Below are 16733 nucleotides of genomic sequence, written 5' to 3'. Positions count from 1 at the left end.
ACCACTGTATGCAGTTTTTCTCAGTGACAGAAAAAAACACATACCCCTCATGTGCAGCGGGTAACATGAGTCACTTTTGCTTCAAGTTAAGTATTGCAACAGAAGTTAATGCTGCTTTGTCCCTTTTTCAGCAAATCAAAACATTTCCCAGAGAAAGGCAATACTTTGAGAATTGTTATACTGCTTCCTTGAAGTAAACATAAAATTCAGCATGTGTGCTGCGTTTTTCAACAGGCAACACAAATAATTTATGACTTTTTGAAATAATAATTATTTAAAATATTTTTGTAATAACCTTGACATTCCAATAGGTTTAAAAGGGACAAAGAAGGCCTTTCACCACCAACACCCGATTTCAAGCAAAAAGAAAAAGAAAAAAGAGGAAGCTTTAATCAGATGTGGACAGCAGCTGTAACATCTGTGGCATTAATTTGTTTTCAAAAACTACACAGAAGTTTTACAACCAGGCACTTATGAAGCATTATATAAACATCTCCACATAGGAAATATGGTAAACTTTGCTTGGAGGCACTTCAGTTCCTATTCACAGGATACACTTCATTTCCTCTACATTACTGCAGGCGAATAGAGTCACTATCCCTCCCTACCATGTCTACATGGGTGCTACCATCTTAAAAGAATGGTACACATGTCGACATGTGTGCACATGTCCTATTGCACTAAGGCACAAAGAACAATTCTGCCTGATCAACCATGTCCAGACACAGAATATGTTACACCGAATCCAGTGTTAAGTACCTGCTCTTTGGAAGAATGTTTAGAATGGCAGGTGCATTTACAGTAAAGTCATACTTTGTTTTAGAGTTTAGACAATGGCTTGCTGGGATGTGTGCACCAGGCCACTACCAAAACATAACTGCAGTGAGCCCCACCTGTATCATTTAGTCATCTTACACGAATGAAGTCCTAACAATCAGTAAGTTAATTTAGTATTAAGTAAAACATCAAACACAATTGTCATAGTTTCATATACATGCAATGAACAACTCACAATAAAAAGTATTGTCTCCAGTACCCTGTTTCTCCTAAAATAAGACATAGCCATAAAATAAGCCATAGCAGGATTTCTATGCATTTGCGAAATATAAGCCGTTCCCCAAAAATAAGCCATACCCCGAAAATAAGCCATAGTGACGTGGTACCTCCCATTAAAACAGCCTGGGGAGGCGTGGCTATGCAGCGTACCGATGCGACACGGTTAAAATAAGACATCCCCTGAAAATAAGCCATACTGTGTTTTTTTGAGCAAAAAAATATATAAGACGGTGTCTTATTTTAGGAGAAACACGGTACCTAGGGGCAGGATGTGAGTGAACAGCATCACTTCCTGCATTTCCCCACAGCTTTTATTCCCATGTGTCTACTCAACTAGCCTCTTTTTTTCCATCCAAGCCAAAAGCTTATGAAAGCTGAGATTATGTATATGTATATACATATGAACTCTGAGATGTATGTGTGTATGAAGCGTACTGCAGAAATTAAACATGTACTCAGAGGAAATAAACCTGTTTTTTCATTAGTTATAATTTATTCTGAAAGAGAAATATGAATTTCCACATTGCAATACATTTTAGCTGATCAATTCCGCAGGACCAAGTGATTTATCAGATAGTTACAAAAGGTGGGATTGAAAGGTGTTTAAATGTGAAAAAGTACAGAGTATGGCCAGTTTTGATAAGCTATTATTTATGATAACTTTTAAAATTATATAAAGAGAAGGGGCGTTACATCACATACATTGTGCTTCCATCTGAAGCTTAGAGCTCTTTCTTACTTTACCTGTCTTGAAGGATGGTAGCTCCTCCCTCTGTCTAATTTTGATATATACATTTTTAACTTTTCAAAGCTGTTGAAGAAACAGAGGCTGTTCTGTACACCTATCAAATGCCTCAAAAACAAGAAAAGCTAATATTCAAAAACAAAGTTAACCAAGTCTTAACTGCCTGGTCTGCTGAAATTTCTGTGATCTCCTTCCCTTCATGAAACTGCTCTCTACCTACTCCTTTTGTAGTTTCATGGGAAAAGCCTTGGCAAGCAGGCAGTGCTACTCAGAACAAACATTGCCCTGAAACCCAGTAGCATTTCCTACTACAAATCCACACTGACTGCAGAGATGGATTGCTTCTCATGTGAGAAGGGAGATACATCCAGAACCTGAAAGGACAAGAAGAAGTAGAAAGGGTATGCACATTGCTGTGGAAGCATAAAGCACCCTGGGCACAGATTTCAACTGCTGCAAGGTTGTGCCTGGTGGCTAGGCTGGTGCTTTGTTTAATTCTACCAGTCCATGCCCTTCCAGGTATTTCCACCTGGAACCTTATCAGCAAGTTCTAGGACCTAGTTCAAAACCCTCTGAAAGGTGCTCTTTGTGCTGCTGATCAAGGTATTTAATTAATAATGGCCCCAGAACCCTGAACCTCCACAGTGCAGCTATAACTTATTTCCTTCTTTCTTTTTTGAACTAAACAGCATATTTCATGAGTGAGGTGTTTGGTCTGACCACAACATAAAGGGTAAAGGCAAAGGGACCCCTGACCGTTAGGTCCAGTCGCGGATGACTCTGGGGTTGCAGCACTCATCTCACTTTATTGGCCGAGGGAGCCGGCGTACAGCTTCCGGGTCATGTGGCCAGCATGACTAAGCCGCTTCTGGCAAACCAGAGCAGCACACGGAAATGCCGTTTACCTTCCTGCGGAGCGGTATCTATTTATCTACTTGCACTGTGTGCTTTCAAACTGCTAGGTGGGCAGGAGCAGGGAATGAGCAACAGGAGCTCACCCCGCTGCAGGGATTCGAACCGCCAACCTTCTGATCGGTTTAACCTACAGCGCCACCCGCGCCCCATGATCACAGCATAGTAACTGTCTATTAGGGTCTGCAGCTGAAGTGGTTTATTGGAGAATATAGGGTAATTCTTCTATATGTAGCTTACACCAAAGCAACACTTGAGCAAAGACTTTAAGGAACAGAAAATGCTTTAGCAAATCTTGGCAAACAGCTGCTTATATTGTTTACAGTTGTTTTAAGCCAATCATTCATTGTACATTATACAGAAGAGTGAAGTGTAGGAGAACAGTCTGTCTTCCAGCACTTTCGAGAAAATAAGCCCCTATGCATATATTCCAAGTTCAATGGCTTCAAAATATCTGTCCGGATCCTTCAGTGAGTCTCCAAAGATATGCTAAATCTTTCTGAGAAGTGGGAATGCACATGGAGAGAATAGCACAAAAGGAGCAATGTCTTACAGTGCACCCAAAGATTTCAAACAAACAAAGGCAGCCTCAATTGTACCCAGCAATCACCTGGCTCCAGCCCAGGCCTCCTGCCCCACCTCCCCGTTGAATAAGCACTGAGGAGTGCTCTTCAGCAAGCTTCTGTTGTTCTTTAACATGTACAAGCAACTGATCCAAGTTAAAACTAACCTGCTTCTGCAAAGGTCACAGAAGGGTCTCCCACCCTTTCAATAAGCCAGCAACCACGTGATCAGCAAGCCAGCCAGATACCTTAAAAGAAATGTTCTTTTCATAACTCTTTCCTGCAGCAGCTCACTTAAAACCATAAGCATGCTATGTTTACAAGAGCTCCACGAAGAGTCGGACACAAGTGAACGACTGAACAACAACAACAAAGTACATAAAACTCTTCAAATTAAGGGCCAAAGGTCTGGGGAGAAATAGGCAATCCACCCTGAGGAGAACAAGTGAGGAACCACCACTGAAAAAGCCCATTCTCATGCTACCATGATGGAAATGCTTTATTGCTGCATTTGTGTTTCTTAATTACCGTATACTGTATTTATCTTTGTGATTACCCACTTTGAAATTATTAAAGAACAGGATAGAAGGGTATTGATTCAATAAATACAAGCAAATTAGCCTATCGTGCCCAACAATAACCTGAAGTATTGGTTTTGGGAACCAATTTCATTTTTAGTGTCAGCACCAACTGGAAACTTCTTAGTGCTAACTACGACAGAGCAGACAACCACTTATTCAGTTGCCATCTTATGCATGCCTGTCCAAAACTAGTATTGGTGGAACTTCTAGTTGTCACTCTACCACCTTCAAATTACACACTATGAATACACTGCAAGTTAAATATAGCAATTTATTTTATCAGAATTTGCTTATTCTGCACCATGTTACTTATCTTACATATTTTATTTTGAAGAGGTACCCAAGATTCTGAAATATTTGGAGAGCAGTATGATGCTATGATCAGATATATGGAAGAAAAGGTAGCAGCAGTACAGGTCCCCCTGAACATTTGAGAATTTACCACTACCCATGTGCTTTGAAATGTCACCTCCACAACCATTAGAGAAATTATGTTAGAACTAAAATCCTCAGGAATATGAATCAGATTCCTTGTATAATTGATTCAATATGGACTGTACTTATAAACAACTTTCAGACTGGCATAAAGTGGGTTGCAACTTCCCTAAGTATAAGCACATCATTGTGGTAAAAATAGTCAAATACAGGATAAAAGGCAACCTTACAGTTTCAGATTAACAAGATTGGATGGCCATCTGTCAGAGATTAGTTAGTTGCGATTCTAGCTTTGCAGGGAGTTGGACTAGATGCCCTTTGGGTTCCTTCAAACCTGAAAATTCTATGATGATGCATCACAGGGTGGTCCAACATTTCATACCAAGTGGGCTACAAGAGTAATTTTGACACGGAACTGCGCGTTGCCTTCCCAAAGCTGGATAAGCAAGGCACCAGGCTTTGTAAAGGACGCACGAGGCTCAGGCAGGGTCTTAGAGCCTTCCCTTCTCCTTTCCAAAGCTGAGAAAGCACTAACTAGATTTTGAGAAAGAGGACGCTAGGATCCTGTCAGAGTCTTGCACCTTCTTCCCAAAGCCCTGCGCCTTGCTTACCTGGCTTTGGGAAGGTAGCAATGCATCAGATCACATTGCATTTTACCATAAAGATGTAGTGTTCATGGATTACGAGCATTAGCAATCCTTACCAAAAGAGACAGAAAATCTAAAATAATGGTCATGTTTGGATGATAATTTCTTTGCTTAGTGAAGAACAGAGACATGAAAGATATTTTGGTTACACACTACAACCCTTTGTGCAAGTCCGCAAACAGACCAGGAAACCTTCCGTTAACTATAGTTCCCATTTTGTCTGAACCAGGAAACTAGCAGTTTTGGAACAAGCTAGGATATTAAAACATGGATTTAAATTGGCTTTATATCCTGGCTTATGTGCACAGCCAAAAGCATCATTTCATATATTAGCCTATTAAGTCAAGATTGTCTGAATGCAGCCAATACCAGTAATAGTAGAAGCATAAAAAAATCTAGAGAATATGAACATCCTTTTACACATGAAACAATCTTAATGAAGAAAACCACAGAGAATTTGGATTGCCAAGAAGAATAATCAAGAGCTAACTAAAGGTTTTTTTGGGGGGGGGGACACAAGATACAGCTCTCTTCATATTTATTAGAAAATGGAAGCCTGCCAGAGAATCAGCAGGGCCATTAGACATCCAAGGTCTGCAATTTCTCATTTTGGACAATGGAGACATTGCAAGAAACAAAGCTACAAAATTCTTTACATCTTGAAACAAAGTATCTCTAAGATCATTTTCAACTGCCAAATCTGAAAAAATGTCACACAGACAAGATTTTCATTCATTCTGAACTTCTAGGAATTCAAACAAAATATTAGGTAACATTAATGAACTATTGACACCAATATGTAACCCTTGACATCTGCTTCTAAACAAAATGAGGAGAAAATAGTTGATGTAATGTAGATTTCCCTTTTTAGTAAGATTTTCAACACAATCCTAGAAATGCTAGAGTCTGACCTGAACTTCAGGCAAGGGGACAAACAGACTATTAACGATAAAGTGGGTAAACACATGGATAAATATAGAGCAAAAGTGTAGGTCACAAATATTTAACATGCTTAAAATATGTTAATATGAATTATCTAATTAGTGTGCTGGCTTGCAAAGCAAACCTTTTAACAAGGAATGTTTCCCCCCCCCCCAGAACAACAACTAGCTGTAAAATAGTTTAAGTGATCAGTTTTTACAATGAAGGTGGCATCAGTGCATTCACTAGGATTCGCACCAAACCTTGAACATGATCTGCCCTCTAAGTCCAAAGGATACCAAAGAATTGCAGAATGCTACAGCATTGGAATGAGCAAAGTAATTGATTAAGTTTACAGTATAATTCTATGCCTGCTTACACAAAAAAATGCACTTTCTTTAATTTGGTTTATCCACTAGCAAGAGTTTAAGATTGCAGAATTAGGATATTGAGCCAAGTCAATCACTGATGTCATGCATTATAGTTGTTCAGAATCACATTACAGTCACGCCACTCAGAAGGGAAACATACAGTAGTATTTTAGCTACTGGCACCAGAACCACCTACTTTACAATTCAAACTTGAGAACAGTGGTTTTAGAAATAATCATGGCTCCTATTTTACTATGTGTTATGATTACAGCATAATCTAAAGATTATTAACCTCTTGCAGGGGTTCACAATCCAAGCATTCCTAGAAGGATTTTGTGCTGAGCCCACAAAATAGTGAAGGGTATACCGTACATCAAATAACCATTTTTAAACAGCAATGGCTATAGTTATAGAAGAAGGAAACCTTGACAGTGTTCTTATGCACCAGTCAAACAGCCATCTCAAGAAGTATAAATCACAAACGTAGGCCAAAAAAAAAAAAATTAAGCACCCAGCAGGGATCAGACACATACTATCCTGGATTCACTTTAACAGGCCATTTCAACCTGCCCACTCATTTCCTCCTAAAGCAGTCTTTAAGCAGCCTTCACTTCTTCCCATCCAGGGCACCAATGAGGAGCTGTCATTTCGCACTCTAGAGACAGGCATAATTCAGGCACAGAAGCAGCAAGCACATCTAGAAACACTGCAGGAATAAAACAGGTTTAAAAACCATGCTCTCAATGCACCACTATTCAGAAACACAACCAACCTGTACATTACACAGTGAGACAACTCATTCAGAACACCATCTGTGATTTTGTACCATTCTAATACCGGTAAATACTGAAAGTAGGCGTATGGTTTTACTACTGGAGCGACCAGCCTACAGTCAACCACTCAATTTCTTCTAGGCAAGAAGTTTGCAAGAGCATCACTTGTACTGCACACATCCCACAGGTATGTCAGGCAAAGCTGGGTTTATCTCTCAGGCTAAGTAGGGCATCTTGATAACACCCAGTAGTAAACAGAAAATGGAAGCAGCTTTACTTCCTCAAAAACAGATGTCTATATGGAAAAACACACAAAAACCTATAATACCAAACATACCTTGAAATAACTACCTCTATATGTGGCTACCTGAAACTGATTTTGGACTGGTTTACCTGATGACTGTACTACCAAATGGCAACTTTTCTGAATCTGTACCCAATCACCATAAGAAATTTCTATCTATTGACACAATGCTTTTCAATTATATGCTCAAGATGAGTCTTCAGTTGCCAGTTGACAACACAACAGCCTCCAGGTACTCACCTCAGAAGTGTTTAGGGCCAGCTTGTCACAAGCTGCTTGTGCATGATGCTTAACAGATCACTTGCATGAGGATGCTTCACACTGCCCCTACAACAGCAGAAGCTCTGAGAAGTCCCATCAAGGCTGCAGAATTCACAACAGTTGTACAGGCAACACCCCCACACACACCCAAGGGCTGTTTGCATAAATCTACTCTGAATATAATGCAAGAGCAGACCCTGATGCTCCCAAGGAAACTGGGGGTTATTGTGAAACACCCCCAAACGATAAGGATTCATGGCACACACGTACACAAACATGTAACCAGCCTCTAATCAAATGTATAACTACTCATACCAGTTGGCTAATCATGGTAGCCTCCAGTGACATTTCTTGGTGACCCTGACCATGCCCTCTGTGCACAAAAGGCTCCACATTCAGCATAAAGGAAACCAGGTCACACGCAATTCCATACCATTGTGTACATTGGAGTCTAAGCAAGCTTCTGCCCCAACCCATCTGTTAAGTTTCAAGATGCACCGCACGGATGCCCACATACGTGTGCATATGCATGCCTTCACGGTAGCAGTTTTAACCCCTCATCTGGACCTGCATGCTGTCCGACCTTAGGTTCCCGCACATTCAGTGCAGGTCCATCCATCTCTCTCTCTCTCTCTCGGGCCACCCCACGCCTGGATGACACAGCGCAGCCCCCCGACGACCCCCGTGTGCTCGGGAGCACAAGCCCCGCTTTTGTGCGAGTGCGCGGGCGGCGGCGGCGGCGGCGGCGGCGGCAACTCCACGCGAACCCGTCCGCCGTAGAGCCCGAAAGGAAGCCTGACGCCACCACAACATCTCCAAGGTGCCACAAGGCTCCTTTTGTTGTTGCTGATGCAACAGACATCGCACCCCTCCCCCTCCCCCCCCCTCTGGGAACTGTTACCTTGTTTCGAGACTCCAAATGTGCTGTGTTTGTGGGGGGGGGGAGGAGAGGAGGGGGCGCACGGAGGACGGGGTGAGAAAGGAAAGTGGGGAAGCAGGTAGAGACCACCACCATTACACACACGCGCGCCCGCACACACACACACACACACACACGGGCGCCCATCATGGAAGAGGCGGGGAGAAAGGCTCCCCCTCCCCCTCTTGCAGGTCCTCGAGGGGAGGGCGAGCGAGGAGGTCGCGATCCACTTGGATTGGAGAAGGGATCTTAACCCGTTTTTTTCGGGGGGGGGGGCAGAATCTCCTCACCGACTCTCGCTCCTCCGGCCTGACAAGAAGCGTGGAAGGAGGCCCGGGGCCTGGTGTGGCGCCGCCATGAGCAGCCCAGCCCCAGCGCGCCCTCCCGTCCGCCCTCTCGCTCGCTTCCCAGCCCGGCCCCGCGCACGAGCCTCTGCCGTTTCTCTGCCTCCCCTCCCCTCCCCCCCCGTCTCTTTCTCTCCTCAGACTCACCCTCGGGTTCCGGCCGGTGCCGGGCGCGCCCCTCAGCCGCTTCCTCCATGGAGCCGCGCTTCTACCTCGCCGCCGCCGTCGCCTTAAGGGCCCGGCACCGCCGCCATGGCCGCCTGAGGAGAAGCGAGGAAAGGGGAGGTCTGGCGCGCCGCAGTCCCGACTCTCGGCTCCGCTCGGCCCTCCCTCAGCGCGGCCGCTGCCGCCGCCAGAAAGGGAGGAGGGCAGCTGAGGGGCGCTGAGGAGCGCAGAGCTCAAGCCCCGGATCTGAGGGTGGCAGGAAAACGCGGAGGCAGGAGCGAGGAGCGGGAAGGAAAACCCGGGAGAAGGGCTCGGTCTTCGGCGCCGCTCCTCCTGGGAACCGAAGGAAAACCCGGAACGCGGAGTAAAGGGAAGGGGTGACAACCCTCCGGAAGGAAAAGTTCTTGCTCGAGGAAGAGGAAGGGAAACGGGGAGGGGGGGTAGAGGGGATGATCCGCAACTCCAGAAGGCTACAAAGCGAGTTTCTAGCGGACTGCGCGGACCCCTTAATTTTGAATGATCCAGTTTTGCAAAAGTAGAAAAAAGGTTCAAGGCAAGGGCGCTCAGAGTTTGCAGCTGCTGAGTGCAAGGCTGGTTACTCTCTAGTAAGCGCCCATCGGCTGTGCAGCCTTACCTGCAGAGAGGGACTGGATCAAGGGGGTCTGCCTGCGACCCTCCAGGTGTTGCTGGACTACAAATCCCCTCTGCTGCAGAAGGCATCGTCAGTGGTCAGAGATTACAGACGTTGTAGTGGTAAGGGTTGCCCTATTTCAACAAGTAAAATTCCTGATTCCTGCAAAGTTGTTCAGCTTTTTTAAGGAAGACCCCATATATTTTTTTTCATCACATTACCATGCATCCAGGTTTTCCCTGACATTTTCCTGACGCCATTTTTACACCCGAAAACCAGGACATGCCAGGAGTTGGTAGAGCCTGATCTGAGTCTTGAGTTCATGACCCCTGTTGGGCTAGATTACTCTCCTGGTCCTTTCCACCTCTACAATTCTATGATTCTAACTATATGAAGGAGAATCCTCGCTTGTAGCCCTAAAGCCCACTTGCTATAGAGAATAAGACCCAATGAAGATAGTAGGAGTGGTTTAGGACTTCACTGCATCCCTGGTGAATATGTTGCTCAATGAATTGGGAGCACCTTTTTAGCTGATTAAAAGCTTTTTCAGTCCATCTAATCCAGGGGTCAGTAACCTTTTTCAGCTGTGGTCCAGCCCACCATCCCTCACACCATGTGGTGGGCCAGACTATATTTTGAAGAAGAAAAAATATGAACGAATTCCTATGCCCCACAAATAACCCAGAGATGCATTTTAAATAAAAGCACACATTCTACTCAAGTAAAAACACGCAGATTCCCGGACCGTCCGTGGGCCGGATTGAGAATGCGATTGGGCTGCATCCGGCCCCCAGGCCTTAGGTTGCCTACCCCTCATCTAATCAATTAATCAGCCCAGTGTTGCAACTATCCTAATAAAAATACAGTATACTCTAATTATTATCCTGACTGTGAAACAAGGAAGAGATCATTCCTTGGGATAAACCCAAAGGACAGCTGTTGACCTCGTGTATATGGTGTAGACCTGAATAACTCTGAACTTGGAAGCTAGTTTTCCACAGGCAGGGGCTTTTGAAGTGAGAGGACACAAAGTTCTTCATTTGCAGTCCACAGCTCAGTACTCTTTACTGTGTGTAGAGCAAGCCTGGGTCTGACCATATTTTATTGGAAGTGACTCAGAAGTGGCACCTGCTGCAATATGCTGCAGAGTACCTTCACACCCTTACAGGAGTGCCTCTTTAGCCAGACATGCTCTTCTTCTGGGCATCATAACCTTTGTAAGGAGTTCAAGCAGAACATTCCACCCCTCCTCCTTTCTTTCCCTTTTCAAACTGACAACAACCAGCAATTGCATGGCTACACTGCTCCTTGCTCAATCCTCCGTACTCAGTCCTCCTTAGGCTTTTCTTTAACCCATGTGTATTTTCAAAGTTGTGTTGTACTTCTGCAAACATCATGATTCTACTGAGCATGCTGTCCCTCCCCACTCTTATTTCTCAGCAGCCCTCATTTCTCAGGGCAAGGGTACCTCAAGTGTGAACAGCATCTATCTTACTTGCAAAAGGTCCCAGGGTGTTACATTCCCTGGCATCTCTGATAGAGACTCCTGGCTAAAACCCTGGAGAGCCAAGGCGAGACAATGCCAACAGTCCAGAAATGATGGACCAATAGTCTGCCCCCAGTACAACAACAACAATTTATTATTTATACTCCACCCATCTGGCTGGGTTTCCCCAGCCACTCTGGGCGGCTTCCAACCAAATATTAAAAACACAATACAACATTCAACATTAAAAAAAAAACTTCCCTAAACAGGCATCTTCAAGGCATCTTCTTTGGTTCCTGTGTTTTGTTTTGGGTCCAGTCCTGTTGACACTCACAATCTGAGTTCACTGTTGGAGTGATTGGAGGGCCTGGTCTTTCTGCATATTGATGCCCTTCTTCTGTTTCTGGATTAAATTTTCTCAATTTCCCCATAAGCCTACACAATCAGATTTTTCTAGTCACCACTGCTAAATTAATATTAGGCAAGCTGTTACACACATTGGAGGCCCAGAACAGGGGGCTGTTTATTGTTTATTTATTGTTTAGTGAAAATGATACCGACACAGTAGTAAACTGAAGGGTGGAGTCGTAATTCCAACATATAATAAACTGGAGACAACATTTAACTATAATTACCAATTACTACAACCTTCTCCAGCACACACCCTATTAAATGGAAGCTTGACAAGAGACATGTCCTCTCTCCCCCTGGAAGCAGCAGAGTGTAATCTTGTGATGACTGCAGAATAGGTATGTCATGTTACACGGCACCATGCGCTGCTCATTGCATTTACGCTCTCTGCTCTACACTTGGCACTGGAATTGGGGAGAGGAGGAGGGAAAGGGAGGCAGCAGTGGAACGATCCGCTTTCCTTACTCAGCTGTAAGCACTGCCTAGCTGAGAGCCCACCATCTCCACACTGTGTCATGATTTACAAGACTGATTGCTGATTAGATTGTTCTGTCCAGTTACGCAATAAATAAAACTGCTTACGCCTGTGAGGGGAATAGCGCAGGCCGTCTGACCCACAGCCACATGCATCTTTGTAACCAGGGGAGATTTATTGCCTTTCAAGAACTTCATCAGACTTCTGCAGATTAGGCCTGGCTTGGCTTGGCTTCAGGTTGCAGTACATTATCTCATTCACAGCTGTTGGGAGAGCTATTCAGAATATGTCTAGTTCCACAAAATAGGCTCTCTTGGCTTTTTGCAGCTGTTTGAGTCAAAGCCTCCCCAGGCCTGTTTTGGATGTTCCAAACCAAGCTGGAAGTCAAAGCATCGAGCAGTGCAGTTTTGGTTTCTACAATATACACAACCAATAGTATATTTTTTCTTTAGGACTTAACAGCACAATCCTGTAAATGCAGGTGTACTGGTAAGTCTCACTGAGTTCAATGGGACTTACTCCCAGGTAGGTGAGACTGCACCCTCGTTGGGCCTCCCTGCAAAAACCAAAAGCTTTTTCATAATGCCAGCTGCAGCTTGGAATGAAACTGATTCTTTTTGCAATTTGTACACCATTAGCAGCAATGAAAACCATAAGGATACAGACAATTTGCAGAAGTGAAATGCACTCGGTGGCAGCTGGCCTATGGCCAAGGAGGTGCACTTTCTAGGATTGCACTTGGCAGGCAGAGAAACGGGTATGTTCAAGATCCTAAAAATCTGTTTCATCCTTAAAAAAAAAAAGATTTTGTTTTCAGTACTGTAATATACATTTGTTGAACTTGAGTTAGTGTTTTTGCTTCAAGCATCTTCATACAGTCTAGTATTATAAAATGGAAGGGTCCAGAATGTCACATTTCCTGTGGGGTTGTTCAATCATTTATTCTGCTGGTGGGGAGGGGACAAAAGATAGAATAAGCCTCTCTTACTTTTCCAAAGTGACACATGCAATTCTGGGACACGTTCACAACATCTGGGTCAAATCATGCTAATGTTCTGGAGAGTTGCAGTTGCCACTCCGTTAATAGTCCTTCAACACTAGAAATGGACTCCTAATTACCGTACGTAATAGACTATGGGCCCAGGTAGCAAACAAGCAGGTAGCATTCTATAAAAGTGCTGTCGGATAACGCGGTGAACAAGCAGGTAGTATTAAATATAAAATGGTAGCTCTGAATAGTTTTTCATCATCGTATTAAGCTAGACTTTCTGGACCTTTATTGAAACAAAGTGTTTGGGTACAACTCGTTTTCCTTTAGTGCTGGGTCTGGGAGCCATCATTTGAAATTTCCATAATGCCCTCAAGCCAGGAGTATGGAACTTCAGGGGCCAAATGTGGCCCTCCAGGCATCTTAATTGGCCCTCAGGACTCTACCCCATACCACATCCTCCCCTTCTGCCCAGGACATGCCCCATTTCATAACCTGAAGCTTAAGTAGTGTTTTTGTTTAGTTTGTTGCCAAGCTTGAATGTGTCCTTGAACTCTGGATAGTGACTCTTGCTTGCCTGGAATGAGGACAAAGAGGTGAAAGTGTGTGTAGCATCTAGTCTACTGCACTGGGTGCATGGAAGTTGTAAAATGGGTTGCCCGAAATGCAATCTATGGGGCTATGGCTCATCGGTAGAGCATCTGCCATGCAGGCTGAAGATCCCAGGTTCAATCTTCAGCATCTCCAGGTAGAGGTGGGACTGTGGGATTGACCATGTCCAAAATCCTGGAGAGGCATTGCTAGTCAGTGTAGACAACAATGAGCCGATGGATCAAGGGTCTGATTCAATACGAGGCAGTTTCCCATACCTGTACTGTATTCCTATATAAAACCTGAACGAATGGAAGCGGGCACTGAAGGGAGCATTCAGTCTGTATGTGCGCACGCACATAGACTTAAGCAGACTTAAATAAACACAGCCCTGTTTCTCCGTTACAGCTTCTGCCCCACCTTTGCTGCCTTGGTAGTTACCATGTGAGTGAATATTTGTAGGCACTCCCCTTCCTGCATTCTTCTCTCTTTACTCTCTCATACCTAACTCACCAATTTTCCAGGAGTGGCCAAACAGATTCCACCTCCCCCCCCCCTCTTCTGTGTAAAACCTAAGACACTTCGAATGGAAGAAAAATGACTGTGAAAGGTCACTTAATAGACCTGGCCTTACCGTATTGACTGGCAGAGTCTGGAAGAGATTCAGTTTTCCTTCAGGGTAAAGAAAGAAAAGAAAAGAGAGCGAGAACACTCAAAAGTAATGAACTTCATTTCCTATAATCTTTAAGGAATTTTGGCTAGCATTCTGTCTCCAAATACCAGCTGCTGGGGAAGGAGCAGCCAGAGAAGGCTGTTATGCTCATGTCCTGCTTGTGGGCTTACTGGGGGAATCTAGTAGATCACTGTGAGAAATACATAGGATATATGCTGGACTAGATAACCCTATCATTTGATCTGTCTAGACGCCTACAGTCTTTGAGGAACTTAAGGAACCTCCTATAATCTAAAATCCTATATAGGAGGAACCTCCTATTATATTTGAGGAACTTTAGTTACCAGTAAGCTCTTTTTGGTGGGTGGTATTAAGAGGCCAGTAATCTGGAAACCTGACAAGCAGTTACAGGGTTTTTCTCCTCCACCATCTTCCCTGGATGAGACTCTCTACCTATTTCTCACACATTTGTGGGTTTTACTCAAGGAATTTCAGTTTTGCTCTCCGTCAGATATTCAGGATGGAGACCTGCTTCAAGTCCAATTAACATCAGTATTAGGACCCATTTGCACTCAACATTTGAAGCAGTATCTTACCACTTTAAAATGTCATGGCTTCCCACAAGGAATCCTGGGAGTTGTAGTTTGCTAAGGATGCAGAAAGTTATTGGGAGATCCCTATTCCCCTCCCAGATCTGCAATGACCTGTGTGGTTTAACAATAAGCCCCTCTTCCCAGGCATTCTGGGAATAGCAGCTGTCTGATATTAGGTGTCTCCTCTTAACAGATAACGGTTCCCAGAATTATTTGGGGGAAGCCACGACTGTTTCAAGTGGTCTGACAGTGCAGATGGGCTGTTAGAGTCGAGCAGCTGTGTGAGAAACAGCAGTTATTTATTTATTGATTTAATTAATTAAATTTATTTCCTGCCCTTTCTCCCAAAGGAGCCTAAGGCAGCAATCCAATTAAGGAACGGCTGGTTTTCGGTACTGCACGCCATCCAAAGTGTGCATATATTGCTTTAAGCAGGGATGGAGACCTGTGGCCCTCCAGATGTTGCTGGACTACAACTCCCATCATCCCAGACAATTGGCCATGCCAGATGGGATTGGTAGGAGTTGGAGTCCAATAACAGCTGGAGGTTTGCAGGTTCCCCCCCCCCATCCAAAGATTTAAGGATCACCTTCTCACACACACCCAAGGGATTCCTCTTTCTTTACCAGGCAGCTGTGCTTCCTGCGCTCCTAGTCCTTTGTAAGGAAAGGCAGGCAGGTTTGAGTTTCCCAGCGACATGCACTTGGGACATTTCAGAGGGAAACAATTGCTAGCTGTCAAGAGCAGGCATCAGTGTGAAGTGGCCTAGAGGGATCACAGCCAGATTCTAGTGCAGAACAATCACCTGCGGCATGGTGCACAGCAGGAATTGTCAAGCAGTAATTTATTGGCAGATCAGCTCTTTAAATTCCAGGCTGCAGTAGGTCTGTGTCTCTCTTGTAGCAAATATCACAGGTGGATACGTGAGCTAGCAGGTGCAGAGGGACATCAGAAGCAGCCCAATGCCTGGTCAGACTCTTTGCCCATCTGACCCGCTATTGCAGGGGTCAGCAGCCTTTTTCAGCCGTAGGCCAGACTAAATTTTTTTTTTGGGGGGGGGGAATGAACGAATTCCTATGCCCCGCAAATAACCCAGAGATGCATTTTAAATAAAAACACACATTCTACTCATGTAAAAACACCAGGAAGGCCCCACAAATAACCCAGAGATGCATTTTAAATAAAATGACACATTCTACTTATGTAAAAACACGCTGATTCCCAGACCGTACGCAGGCTGGATTGAGGTGATTGGGCCGCATCCAGCCCACGGGCCTTAAGTTGCCTACCCCTGCGCTATTGCCTACTTGGACAGGCGGTGGCCTTCCAGGATATTAGACAAAGGTCTTTCCCATCACACCTGCAAAGGGTTGCCACCCATCCCTAGAAAAACGAGATCACCCCATTTTTCGACAAAAGTGTTCCTTGTCCCATTTGGACTTCAAACGGGCACCTTTGTTCCCATATCCGAACTGGGCTGGCCTAAAATAGCAGTTGTGTCACTGTTGGTGCAGCTGACAAGGAGCCCAGCTTGACACAAGCAACAATAGAGAGAAGGAGGAGGGAGCAAATTCTTCTCCCTCACCCCTTCCTTCCTTTCCTCTCGCTGGTCTAGCTAGATGTAGACCAGTGTAACTAGGGGACTCCTTGGGAAGACACACCAACAAGCAAAACCAGACATTTATCGCTGCACCAAGGTATTATTATCCCTAAGTGTTGGGAAGGTAGTGGCCAGTGTAGTGTAGTGGTTAAACTTAAGAGTGTTGAACTATGACCAGGGAGACCCAGGCTCTAATCCAGGTTTCCTCAACCTCGGCCCTCCAGATGTTTGAGACTACAATTCTCATCATCCCTGACCACTGGTCCTGCTGGCTAGGGATGATGGGAG

General features: G+C 44.5%; 1 protein-coding gene across 4 annotated transcripts in view; it reads right to left on the bottom strand.

Annotated features, from left to right (window-relative positions):
- ZNF609 (zinc finger protein 609) overlaps positions 1–9191 on the bottom strand; it is a 112384-nt gene extending 103193 nt beyond the window's left edge. For 2 of the 4 annotated variants that reach the window (XM_033167871.1, XM_033167873.1), the window contains exon 1: positions 8980–9191. The gene's annotated coding sequence lies outside the window, so the exon portion shown is untranslated. Of the gene's footprint in view, positions 1–8778; positions 8800–8979 lie in introns of those variants that run through there. The other 2 variants (XM_033167875.1, XM_033167872.1) reach the window with 2 other exon arrangements.
- Between the last annotated feature and the right edge of the window lie 7542 nt (positions 9192–16733).

This window comes from Lacerta agilis, chromosome 13, assembly GCF_009819535.1.
Source record: "Lacerta agilis isolate rLacAgi1 chromosome 13, rLacAgi1.pri, whole genome shotgun sequence".
Taxonomy (NCBI): domain Eukaryota; kingdom Metazoa; phylum Chordata; class Lepidosauria; order Squamata; family Lacertidae; genus Lacerta; species Lacerta agilis.
Note: the sequence above shows the minus strand (reverse complement) of the source record. Positions and strands in the feature narration are given on the sequence as shown.